Consider the following 14,282-nt stretch of genomic DNA (forward strand, 5'->3'; position numbering starts at 1 on the left):
TATTTTCAATTATTAACAGTCTAAAATGTATATGTTCATATAAACAATTAAGAGAGGAACCTAACTCAATGAATGTTAAACACCCCCTAACGTTAATATAAAGGCGAATTTCAATTTCAATTCATTTGATTCTTAAAATTAAGGTCTGTATCTTAATTCACTTAGTTCGATTGCAGTAAATACCGTAAAACTCCGTTTTCTGTTGAATTGAAAGTACGAAATAATTTTCGCGAATACTCATGAATATATCAACCCAATGCGGTCAATATTTATGTATTTCTAAGAAAGCAAAATCGAGCGTCCGAAAAAGAGTGGTTATTCACATAATCGACAATTGCAAGTAAATAGCGATTCTTCAACATTTTTCATAGCGCTGGTTACTTATAAAATTGATGATCTCCTGAGCTTGTCTTTCCCATATTATCGCACAAATTTTCGGTAATATCGATAGAGGTGTGTAATAATTTATATATAATGTGCTTCGAATTTAATATTAACTTATCTAAACAAATTCTTCTCTTCATCTTGAACACTTGAATTGAAAGCATTAATTTTAAAAAAAAATACTTTTAATTTTCTACAATTTATTGTTTGTATCTATTTCAGTGACCACTGCTGTATTTTATTCACTTGTTATATGCGGGTATGTATGACAGACATTACGTGAGTCAGTTTATCAGAAGTAATATGCATACTTACTTTTGATTCTGAGAAAATTTATTTAATTTCATCATTTTTTTTTGCGGAATAATAAATTTTTCTGCACACACATCTGTTTTCAAGTCAGTTGGTTTTCAATATCAGTTATTTTTCAATATTTAAGGTTAATTGCTGGAAATTAAAAGTTTTCTTTTTTACTTTTCAATCCGGTAGTTGGGATTAAAAATTAAAAATACATTTTCTATACAGTTTTGGGAAAAAAATTATTTTTTTTAATTTTCAATCCGGTATGCGAGATAAAAAAAAATTTTATTCAAATGTTAATTCATTTATTTATTTAGTGCATTATTTAAAACCTAATTTTATTAAGTTTTATATTATCAACGAATCGATGACTTAAACAAAACCTTTATTACGATTTTACCAATAACTTCATGTTTGAAAAATTTGTTAAGAATAGATAAACCAGGTTTTCAAGAAATTTAAGAGTGGGCAATGTCAACGAGAGTTTATTGAGAACTGCAACTGAAGTCCACCAACAGCTTCTGTGTGTAATAAGCAAACAATTTTTCTGTGTTTATACGCTGCTCGGCAAATATTGCTCTATTTAAAAGTATTGTTCGTTAAAACTCTGCTGTCCATAACCGCAAGCATGATTTTCCCAATAACACTTCGGTCCAAATCATTTTAAGGGCTGTATAAAGCATCGTTACCTATAAGGTCCGGTTATCTCCAGTATTATCCAGTACTAGGATTTGCTGGCATAAGCGACTCAAAGTTGAAATCTAAAAATTTAATTTAAAAATAGTAAAAAATGTAGAGTTAAAGTGAAATATAAAATTGTTTAGACCGTTATCGGTTAATGTTTCCGCAAATTTACTTTACCTGTTTAATCACGTACATAGTTTCATATAGGTATGCAAACATATAAATATAGTACTGAAATCCGAGGCAAATTGTTTGATTAATTTTGTAGTTCGCATGATTCATTTGGGTTAAATATTTCGTATTAATTTCATTATCAACGCTCAAATGGCCGCTGGTTGGCTTAAAAAGCAGAAAAACAACAATTTTCAGTCCACATGACTCATCCAACCAACGGTGTTTGTTTACAAATTAATAAAACAGTTTTTATAAATAAATGTGTTCAGTCAGTTTATTTGTTGTTATTTATGTTCTTTGAAGACAAACACCTTGCTGGCTTGACGTTTTGTACTTAATGTAACTGTAATGAAATCACGTTAGTAAATCTGCTGCTTAAATGCAGACGCATACAAACGAAATGCAACATTAGGGTGCTCAGAAATGTTCTATTCATATTGTCTTAATCTATAACTTTGATCTGCACGTAAATTTTATTTTCAAAAATATTTCACATAGTCACTTCATTTTTATATACTTTTAAACAAGCCGACATTTCACAAGTGCAAATGTTAGCAACGTATTTATAACGGTTTCTATTAATCCAAGTTTTTATTAGCTTTTGGTGGGTTCGAAAATGTGGCTTGCCATTATTTGACATCTATGGACATTTTATTACATACGTACATTACATATATTACAAGCATTCATACATACTGACGACATTTAAGCTCTCGATAATCGAAATGTTCTCCAATCAGTCCAATCTGAACACTTTTTCTTAATTCGTAGAAGGTATCCAATGTTTCGAGCTTCATCCGTCCGTTTCAGTAATTAGTTATATGGGAATTTTTATTTAAAATTTGGTTCCAATTTCATATCAAAAGTAAATCAATAAATCAGTCAGTCATTACAAAAGGTATGACCTTTTACATACAAACATATTGTGTCGATGTATTTTAATTCCATCACCGTAAAACGAGTCATGGAATAATGGTAAAAATCTTCTGATGTTTAATTCACGAGATGTGATCAAAAAAGAGAGAATTTGCTGATGAAGTCATGACCATAAGGCGTGTTTAGCCGAGCTTGTTCCCAAAATGTTTAATTTCGTCCTGAAGAACGATGTGCACCACTTAGAAGCTGTTGAATAATATGAATGTTGATCCCATCTGCTCCACAACTCAGGATCAGGGGTACATTGTTTTAAAGAGTTCAGCTAGTATACTTGTAGTCAAAATAAAGCAACCTCAAAGGAAAGCGGCCGAAAAATTAACATCCCAAGACTTTACTCAGGTTTTGCATTTCTACCCTGAACAACTGTTTATAACACCCAAAGGAAACATCGAAAAGCAATATAAATAATCAACGTGACGAGCCGGGTAGATTCAGCCATGTTCGTCGGTACGTCTGTATATACGCGAACTAGTCCCTTAGTTTTTGAGATATTGATCTGAAATTTGGCACACGTCTTTTTCTCTCCAAGAAGCTGCTCATTGCTCGAAACCGCCGATTATCAAACCACTATAGCATACAGCTGTCAGACAAACTGACCGATTCAACTCAAATCCTTGTGTGGAAAACATTTTTTTATAACAGGATATCTTCACTTAATTTGCCCCAAATTATCATCTAAAACATCGATAGAATCTCCGAAGAAATTTTCCAGATAGTATTACTATAACACATACCTGCCATACAAGCTGAACGATCAAAATGAAGATCAAGATATTTATATATCCTTTTATGCTATAAAAAAATGCACCTCTGAAGGGGATTGTAGCTTCGGTGTAGCCAAAATTAACATTTTTTGCTTGTTTCGATTAATTTTTCAGTGTGTATACCAATAAAAAATTTTGCTTACCAAAATCCAAGACATTTATTGAAAGTGTTTATCAGAAGTGCTTTTAGAATGGGGAAACGCCATGGACATGTCTTATATCTGAGAGAAGCTTTGAAACTGGTTGCCTTAAAATTTATTATTATAAAAATTTAAGTGGATTTATCTTTGGAAAAGATGACATACATGTAAATGTATTAGATTAGGTTGAAAGATATTTCTATAAAATAATTTAAATAAATAGTGCTACTCTCATTAGTTTTTCTTAAAATTATTACAGTTTAAAAAACACTCACCCTGTACAATACATTACACTTTTCACTGAGTTTCATCACTGCACTAACTTCATCTTTCCACAATTACTTTCGTAATTATTGTTAGATAAAGCACATTTTCAAACAAAAACAAAAACGCTTTACCAATTTTCAAGCCATAGTTGTTGTCAAGCAAACTGAAGGCTGCACTTTCTGCTTTCATTTCAGTGAGCTTAACTTTTGTACATATGTGGTATGAGTATTTTACGTATTTAAACATTATTATTGTTGTAGAAGTGAACGTACGAGAGTGTTGCAATTGTTCCTGTTTCACCTAACCTCTTTTAGGCTATGTCTGATATTCTTTGAACACACACAGACAAAGCCTAGTAGAGGCTAGATTCAGTCCAAGAATTTTCTTCTTCAAATACTTGTACAACGAACGGAAGTGTTAAAATAATAAGCGTGGCTGTAGGTTAATCTGAAACATCTTATAAAAAAAATACTTACATGACTATGTATGTGTGTACATATGTATGTACATACAAATACTTCTCTGCATATTTGCTTCAGCGCGCTGACTTATCAAATCAAGCGTTACGCGGTCACGCACTTTAAACGTTGCAACAACAAAAATTGGCACACACGCGCAAAAAGTAGCGATCAACGGCCTAGAAATAAATATAAGCAACAACAAAAAAACAATTCCACAAATGAAGAAAGTAGAAAGTGTATGAGGTGTACTCGAAACCAAGCAAAAAAGCAGAAAAAATATACAAAAATAAATAAAAAAGTGAAAATAATCGGCAATAAGTTAATTGAGCAACGCTTGAGCGCGCAAAACGAAATAAATCAACTTTTCGTTGAAAGGTGTTTAAAGGAAAGAAACACTAAATCGGTCAAAAAAGCAAAAGTGAAGTTTTTAGCAGTATGTATATATGTATGTATGTAAGCGGTAAGTGTGCAAGTAAGTTAATAAATTCATTGTTGCTTTTCATTTATACTAGAAAGCAAAAATCAGGTCGAGCAACGCCCACTGCAAGTCGGTCAGCGCGCAAAATAACAACAAACAACACAGATATATCGATGTGTGTGTGCTTGCAGTGGTGTGCAAAAATCAAACGGCAGCTGTGTTAGCGCCGATATTCCCCCTCACTGAGTATACGGCACGCCACACCACGTCGCCCCGCTGCACCGTCCGCCCGCTCTTTTCAACACTCTGTGCGCAATGTGCTTTTCTTGCACGCGAAGCACTTTCACTTTCCAACAACAAGTAGCGGTGCAATGCGAATGCACACGTACTACAATTCGCGGCAATAATAAAATAAGAAAACAGTAACAACAACGACGTCATGAAATGGCAACACTTCAATGTTGGCTCGTGCGCCAAGCGGCGGCACAGTGATGCGCTTCTGCTGAAATTGCGTGCAAAACTTTTAAATATTGGACATAAATTTTAAAAAATTATAATAAGAATTCGACTGACGGTCCGAAATATTAAATGTTTATTAAAATAATCTTTTTTTTTTTCATTTAATTGATGAATTACAGTTTTGACATATTTGTAATAGTGTCGCAACAGGCATAATGTTATATTTGTCTAAGAAATATAATATTATTATACATTTTTTAAATCATATCAAATTTGAGAATAGTGTTTTGAAATATTAAAAAAAAAATAGTTAAAACTTAATTTTATTGTTCGTATTAATTTTGTATATTAAAAAAATAAACATTTAATTATATTTAATTTTACAATTTAGTAGAAAAAAATGCTTTTTTATTATACCTTGCACGGGGTATATTAAATATATATATAAATGAGCAACGTGACGAGCTGAGTCGACCATTCCATGTCCCTCTGTCTGCCTGTACATTCGCGAACTAGGCCCTCAGTCTTTGAGATAGCGTTCTGAAATTTTGCACTTGCCATTTAAACCCCAAGAAATCGTTCATTTGTTAGGACCGCGGATATCGAATCGCTTTAGCATACAGCTGCCATACAAATTGAACGATCAAAATCAAGTTCTTGTATAGAAAATTTGTCAAAAATTTTAGAAAAAAATTTTAAATCGGACGACAGCGTATAGCTGCCATACAAACTGCACAAACGAAATCATGTTTTCGTATGGAAACGTTTTTATTTGTTAAGCACATTTTAGCTTCGGTGCAACGGAATGTAATTTTTTTTCTGGTTTGTTTACTTTAATTCACAAAAAATGCTACTTAACGCCACAGTACGCAGCGAAATTGCTCGGCACGTAGTAGTGCATGTGCGACGGTACTTTTGTACCGACGGCCAAGTGGACCACACCAATTAACATCCACATAAGTCAAAAACAAAATATATACTATAAAATAGCAACAAAACTAAAAGCTAATTAAACAACAACAACTAGCTGTAGCAGCAAGTTAACAGCTGTCAAATGTGTTTTCATCTTTGCATACCGAGAAGAAAGCCAAATTGTGACAGAAATGATTGTTGTTGTAGCAAATGTCGCGCTGACGCGATCATGACGAATGGACGGGTGGCTGGATGCGGTTGGAGGTACATGTATATTTATTATATATGTAAATTTATATGTACAGAAAATAGCCATTGGAGCATTTTTGTAATGGAAAAATATACAAAATTATGACTTTGTAGATTATATACATATTTATGTACCTAGCGAAGTGTGCAGTATATATGTAAATTGAAATCAAAATAAACGTAGCAATAATAAACAATTTGTAATAAACAAAATCTTTGCATTTGATGTGGTAATAGGTACAATATTATAAATTCTCCGCTATATATATGTGAGTACATGTATGTACATATGTATGTATATCGATAAACGTAATTGCGCAGCATTTAGCCGGCGACAATTCAACAAAAACAAACCAGTAATCGAATATTTATGGAATAAATATTATAAGCAATGAAAATAGAATCATGCAATAAAAAATTTGTATAAATAATATGTTCAGCAACTCAAGTTTAAAATGCGAAAAAAACTTATTTTACTTTGCTTAAAAGTTACTTATTAGTAAGGACCCATCCATCATACCTGTCAAAAATCTTAAATCGAACTCCGTATTTCTTAAGCATCACAATAACAAGATTTGATTAATATACTTAAACACCTAAGTAAGTTCAAACTTGAGTTTATAGTGAAACCTGAATGCACTAATGTTATCAAATGCCACATGAATTTTTATGACAGAAGTTTGAGAAGATAAAAAATCAACATATTACAAAATGGCAATAAATAATCAAAAAAATTCGAAATTTATAAGTTACGCTTAGTTAATAAAATAAATATCTTTGATTATTTTAAACTTTAAAACAATTTTTTAAGTACACTAGGTATTTCAAAAACAAAATTTACAACCAAAAATAATATCACTAAAAAAATTCATTCTAATTTAATTCAAAAAAAAATTATTATAAAAAAATTAAAAATTCTTATTTAATAATTTAAATAAAAAATAGTAATTCCAATTTAATCTAAGAATTTAGAAAAAACTTCGTAAACACTAAAATAATTTACTTTAAAAAAATTATATGAATTTAATAATTAACTTATTATAATTTTAGGAAAAACTTGGTGAAAACTGCAAAATATATATGTACTTCAAAAAATTAATTAGAACTCAATTTTAGAATTTCCAAAAAAAAACTTTGTAAAAATTTAAAAAAAATAAATTAAATAAATTTCGAATAAAATTTAGAACTTCCGAAAAAAAACTTTGCGAAAACTGATAATATTACTTAACAAAAATTTTTTTGATTTAAGAATTTGCGAAAAAATACTGTGTGAAAACTGAAAAAAATTTGCTATAAATATCAATTCTAATTTAATTTAAGAATTTTAGAAAAAACTTCGTAAAAAATAAAAAAAATTAAAAAGAAAAAATAACCAAATATGACTTTAATAATCAATTTGTGTTTTTCTTGTTAAAAATTTTAATTCTAATTTAAATTAAGAATTCCGAAAAAAATTACTTTAAAAATAATTGATGTCAAATGTCATTAATTAATACATAGATATGAAGGCAAAATTGTTTGAATAAAATTTTCTAAGCTTGTTTCGTTGCAATTAAACGCATAACTTCATAAAGAAGTATGTTTTCTAGGCAATTACACTTTAAATGACTTTAGTGCAATAAAAAAAATTAAAGTTCAAAAAAAAGTTGCAAAGTTAAATTGAAAGTAAATCGTAAGGCAATGTAGTATTCAAAAAGCTCAGCAAGACACAGTAACAACTGTTGATTATCTGTTTGCCTACGCGCGATATTTTTAATTAATTTATTTTTAATTTCTACTTTTTTGAGTGACAACAAAAAGTTCAAGTTCAAAGCAAAGCTAATTTGAGAACATTTAAAAATAAATAAAAACAAATTAATAATACAAAAGTGCATGCACATGTGTGTATATGTATATGTGTATATACTTATGCCCGTACATAAAATGGGCAAACGGACGTAATCAGTAAACAACAATAGCGTTTATTTCCATACCCAAATCGCTCACACACACACACTCGCAAACACTAATCTAATGCGCGTACCGCTCACTCGCGTTCTCTCACCAAATCAAAACGCAAGCGTCATGCTGATAAGCATTTTCTATTATTTCTGCGCCACCCAATTAAATGCACAAATTTATCACAGCCGTGCCAGCTGTGCAATCGTTGAGTAAAATAATTATTTTTTATCGTTAACCGTTACTTTTTCGTATTGCACTCAGCGCCTTTCACCAACGTCCGTTCAGCGTCATGTCACAACGGCAACTGCGCCCAATGATCACCGCTTAATTGGTGCTAAGCGGCTTTTTTGGCCAATTCGCTTACGTACTCGTTCAAAAGCGAAAGAAAGTAGCCTAGCCGATCTAGCAGACGTTGACTTAACGCTCTGAAAACTTAAGAGTGCAGCCGAAAATATACACAGGCGATCGTGTGTACTACATATGCTGTTAGAGCAAAGTTTAACCGCCACCGAATCGCGCTAATCTAATAATTACAATAAAGGGCTATATTTATGATTGTTTATTTACATTAACGTGATCTTTACACTCTCGCGTTTTACGCAAAATCTATCGCTTACAAATTATGACGTCCACACCACCCAATCCGATTGCTTTTCACCTTGCCGTAGATCAGCAATTATATATATTTTTTTGTTTCTTTTTTTTTGTGTTGAAAACTCACTCATAGACTCACTCAAAAAGTGCTCATTGACTTTCAGGCCGCATAATAGCTCATTGTGTTATTAGCTCTCAGCCGTGCACTCTCTTAAGCTCTTCTCTCCATTGCTACTAGTTTTTCCTAATAGATCAAGCAGTTTTCTCTACTTTTTATTTTCAAGGTTTTTAAGCGCTTTTCTGCTGACTGCGCGATAGCAAGCATTGTCGCTGACGCCGTCGCTAACGCCGACGCTCTTTGCCACCAGCGCTACTGTATGTTAGATACTTCGTGGACCGGCAAGTCCTATTAAGTTGCTATTTTTCCCGTTTCCTCTATGCTTGTTGTACTGCAGAATCCATGTCAGTAGAACACTCTCAGTTTTGTTTGAGCGACCTTCCCATTTGCTATGCTGCGCCTGCTCTTGCCACGTACATATTTGTGTGTGCGTGTCCATGTCATTTCTAAAGCTAATATACAAATGTATTTATGTATGTATATACTATTAGAATTTTGTTTGTTCTATTTATAAACTTGTTGTTTGTTGGCTATTTGCTCGTGTGTTTGGTGTTGATAAGCGAGTATCTGCGTTTTATGGACGTTGGTTGCCGGCGCCACTTTGCATATATTCCATACATTTGCATATATCACATCCATATATATGTGTGTGTGTGTGCCTATATATTAACTTGTGTGTATATTTGTAAATTATGTTTCCATGCATTTATTATACGAGTAGCATTTAAATTTCATACTATTGCGCTGACATTGCTTTCTTGCCAGCTGGCCTGATATGAGAACTTCATTATTCAAATATTTATTCACGGCATGAGTACATATATATGTGCATACATATATTTGGTATGAATACATAAATATGTACATATCTACATATATTTGTTGTGTTGACACGTATTATGATTATTTCTTGCTATTTACTAATTTACATACCGACAAGAAAGTGATCTCGGTATACATTATTCATTTTTGATCGTGATAACTTAATGAAGAATTCTTTTCGACGTCTTGAAGGTCTATTTAAATAAAATATTTAAGTATATTGTATGCTGTAACAAATTTTGAGGGCAGCTATTTTTTATTTTCACACCTATTAAGGCGAACAGAGCAATGCACACAATTCCATTGAAAGTGGAAAGCTTTCAGTGGTGAGAATACAAGCTTCTAGACATCAAAGATCTGATCAAAATGCTGCTTATAAGATTTTAAAATATTTTAGTTAGCAGCCTTTTTAAATCTGAGTTGATTGAGTTCGTATGTCGAGCCTTTATTTCTCAATGCCGAATATAAAAATGTATCCTCTAACTTCTGAAAAGTTGCAAATACTTTGTGTATACATATATAAGTAAAAATATGTGAAATTGTATCCCTTTGCGCAGTAATTTTTTTTATAAAGATATATGCCTCCTGTCGAAAAAGTCAGCAGAAGTTACAAAGTTTAAAAATCATATCTTTTATTATGTGGAAATTGAAAAAACGTGCATTTAGTAACCTTTCTTTTTAATTATCTTTAACTGCTTCAGAAAATGAGCTCGTGGACAGAAAAGCAATCGTGCCTTACGTATAACGTTTTTAGTTTATCAAATGGTAGCTATTACATTTTTGAAAATATATGCACCATATTTACAACCACACCCACTGTCAAAAGAAATATATTTGTTTTTGGCTAATAGTCGATATTCTTCAACGACAGTTAAAAAAATTAGTATCCACACCTCCGAGCATGAATAAAAACCACTTTGAGTACACAGAAATTTGAAAGGGTTGACTACATTTCCGAATTTTTTCTTTAACGTTCCAACCAAAAGCGTTAATTATATTATTTTCAGATTTAATTTTTTAATTTTCTAATTCAAAGATTAAATTTTAAAACTTTAAGTATCTTTTTTTTTGTTTCAAGATTTAAATTTTTTAAGTAAAGCACAAGCAATTTTTTAAGCCCAAAATTTGTAATAAAAAGCATACTTATTTTTTGTACTTGACTCCACAGCATGCAAAACTCATAATTCTTCAATTTATGAGCACAACCCGCAGTGTTGACAGTTTTTTTTCTCTAAAAGTATAGTCCTGTTAAATTTCCATAATTTTTGTGAAAACTTCGCGCACACACTTCATCATGTTTTAATATTTTTTGCTCCAGAAAATATTTGTAAACGGCAATTTCGTTCTTTCTTGTTCTTTCACACTACAGAGCTTTTCGGTAATTTGTTTTTAAATTAGTAAATGGTTTAGCATTTAATTGAAATTTTTTCTTCACGCACTTTTTCGAAATTAATTAGTGTATCCTCCAGTTTTTGCATAAATATTTTCACTTTGAACTGCAGCTCCTTTAATTGCAAATTCTGAAAGTGACTTTATAAGTTCTCAGCTCCACAGCGGACGGCGTATAGCGGACGGACAAACGATCTTAGCACGCGCACAGCGCTCGTTTTAATAAACTCGAGTTCGTATAGATCTTTAGCTTTTATAGGCTTGGAAAGTGAAATATTCTCGCAGCGAATGCACAGTTCTCGCATCTCGCGTCAATGTGAGTGTGTCGTTCGTAGTGGTTGTTGTAGTCGCTGCTGCTGCTACCACCATTGATACGGCGATCGTTGCTGTTGGTAGTTGAACTTTTTTTCGCCTTTTCTTTCTTCTTTGGGTCTTTAGCTTTCCGTTGCCGTCATCATCAACGCCGCCGTCGCTCGCCGTTAACGCCCGTGCTGTGGTTTCCGCTGCCATTGGCGCGGCTTTGTTGCCCAGCGCCGTGGCTGTTGGTGTTGCATTGCGATCGTGTCGATCTGCTCGCTGACTTTCGTTCTTCCAGCACAGCTCTGCGCCGCGTGCGCGCTCGCTTCAGTTCTTTCTTCGCCTGCCATTTGTTTTACCTTTTGCACTTTTTAATTGACTGAATGACTGAGTGTTGTTTTTGTTGTTGTAATTGCTCTTATGATTCCTTTATACTTTATGCCTTTCATTGTGTTTGCCCTCGTCGCGGCAGCAGAGTCCGCCACACAGTTGAGTTCTCATTTGTTGCTGTTGCTTCAGTTATTGCTTTTCGTTAAGTACTCATTTGCTTACTTACGAACATACACAGGCGCACACACACAGTTGCAGAGGTGCACAAATACCCAATTCTGCTTATGTATAAGTGTGCGCTTAAAAACAGCGCCGCTGGACGTGCGTTTGTGTGCGTGTATGCAATTTCTTCTTTCACTTTTTTTGCCTGTGTATTTTTTGTTGGTGTTGTTGCTGTTACAGCTGCCGCGCTTACCGTCGCTGTGAGTGCAATAAACGCACGCACACATACGCACTTTCACTCGACTGATCGCTCTATCACTCGTTTCCATACACTTATGTGTTGTGATTATTGTTTAAGTTGTTGTTATTGTTGTTTACGTGTTGTTAACGGCTTGCTGCTATCGCATGCATGCTGCTGCAACGCTAACACTTATCGCATATTTTGCTTACGCAGCTTGTTGAGTCCATTGAGGCAGAGGTTACTCATACCACCGCGCGTCCCGCCCAAGCGACTGATTATTTTTTTTTTCATTTTTGTGAATGTGAAATGGAAAAGTAGAATATTTTGACATACTTCATAGAGAGTACGCATTTTTGTTACGCATATAATTTTGTTACGGTATTTTATTGTACATACATACAAACACATATATCGAGTACTTTTGCAAACTATACTTTTTAATGCGTTTATTTATATGTTTATAATATTTATCTGTATTTTTCTTAATTTACAGCTGCACAGATTTTCCACAAACACTTTCTTCGTACGTATTTGCTCCAGTTTCGGTGGCATGTAAGCTGTTTGTGCCAAAATTGCGGACTTAAACTACTCAGCGGCATACTTTTACTACTGCTTTTCGATTTAATATTTTCGTACTTTTCATTTTTATGTGTTTTTATTTTCATAATTTTATTTTCTTGATTTTCTTTCTACTTTTTTATTTTATTCAGTTTTCTCGTGTGATTTTCGCTGTAAACCGGCTTAGTGATTTTGTAGTGAAAGCCGTTATTTGCGCGTAAAGCAAAATTTCTAGTATTTAGGCAGTCCTCTAAATATTAATGCACATATTTATGTACATACGTGCCCACTCATAAATATCTTTTACTACATTTTAATGTAGCTGCAAAGCGCTTGCTGCTCAGTGCTGTTATTTTCTCTACCTCAACAAGTGAAATATTATTATTATTATCCAAATACGTTTTTCTACAGCATCCAATGTATTTTGAGAGAATTAAACTCCACAAATTGCGGCTGTAAATTACTTCCTTTATTTTGTAATGATATTAACATTGGCATTACAGTTATCATACTTTATGGTATATCTGATAAGATTACAAACCCCCCAGATTGCTCTTGAATCGATTTGACAGTAACCAGTTTAATATAACGGCAACTAAAGGTCAGTATGAAGTAAGTATGAGTTAAGTGATCATATTCAGTAATTGGTTTTGATGTCATCTTTATATTTTTAATATGCAAATTATTTAGTAGTATTACATTCTACTTTAGACAGTGTGTTGGCAGTTTCTCAGTCAAACTTTTGAGTTTTAGCGCTTTAAATTCTTGTTTTTCTAAATGTTTAAGTTTTTGAACTTATATTTTTTGTAGTTTTTTGTTTATGACAAGAATTTTTACCTAAATAAATTATATTAAGATATGTAACTATATACGTGCGGTTTGCCAAAGGATGGCGTAACTTGATTATTATTCCATTGTTGTAATATTCCTTATATTTATTGGAAAGCTAAGCTAAAGTTTGAAGATTCTCGACACAAGAAGAGCTCGCAAAATAATTGAGCTGAAGAATGCATTCAAAAACAACTCAATTGCCATCTGATTTAGAAAATAGCGGCTGAGAAGTTTTCCACATCGGCCTTATAACTCGGACTTTGGCCCTTCTGACTACCATTTGTTCCGGTCGATGCAGAAAGCCCTTTTGGAATACGGTTCACATCAATACAGGGTATCAAAAATATCTACTTTTGTTTACAACTTTTTTTTATCTCTAAATATTCTAAATACCTACATTAAGCTTTAAAATATATTAATTAAAAAGCCCTTTGCTTACTAGTTGCCGGAGTTTATAGCTAACTGGTTTTTATATATAAATACAGACGATATAAACCTATATTTTAAAATTAAATTTCCCGTTGCTTACCTAAAAGACCTAAACCATGTCAAACTATTAAAATCCTTTTAAATACTTGTCCATAATTTTCGGGTATATTTCATCGTCAGTGTAGGTCGTACTAATAATCGCAACAATTTTTCCAGAAGCACATTTAAAGATAAATTTTAATAATATAACTTTTTCACTACCTGAGAAGCAATAAATTCTCCGTAATCGCAAACTAGAGTTTCAATCTTTAAATGTGCTCGAGTAAAATTATAAAGTACTCCAATTTGCTCTAAGCTCTTTTCAAAACGGTGTGCTTCTACGTTCTGAGTCATTTGAACCTTCTGAACTAATAAATGTGTGG

At 32.6% G+C, this 14,282-nt stretch overlaps 1 protein-coding gene across 1 annotated transcript in view; it reads right to left on the minus strand.

Moving 5' to 3' along the window:
- Positions 1-12,337, minus strand: part of ckd (cracked) — a 60,545-nt gene extending 48,208 nt beyond the window's left edge. The window contains exon 1 of the mRNA XM_070111113.1: positions 10,767-12,337. The gene's annotated coding sequence lies outside the window, so the exon portion shown is untranslated. The remainder of the gene's footprint in view (positions 1-10,766) is intronic.
- Between the last annotated feature and the right edge of the window lie 1,945 nt (positions 12,338-14,282).

The sequence above is a fragment of the Bactrocera oleae genome, chromosome 6 (assembly GCF_042242935.1).
Source record: "Bactrocera oleae isolate idBacOlea1 chromosome 6, idBacOlea1, whole genome shotgun sequence".
NCBI lineage: Eukaryota > Metazoa > Arthropoda > Insecta > Diptera > Tephritidae > Bactrocera > Bactrocera oleae.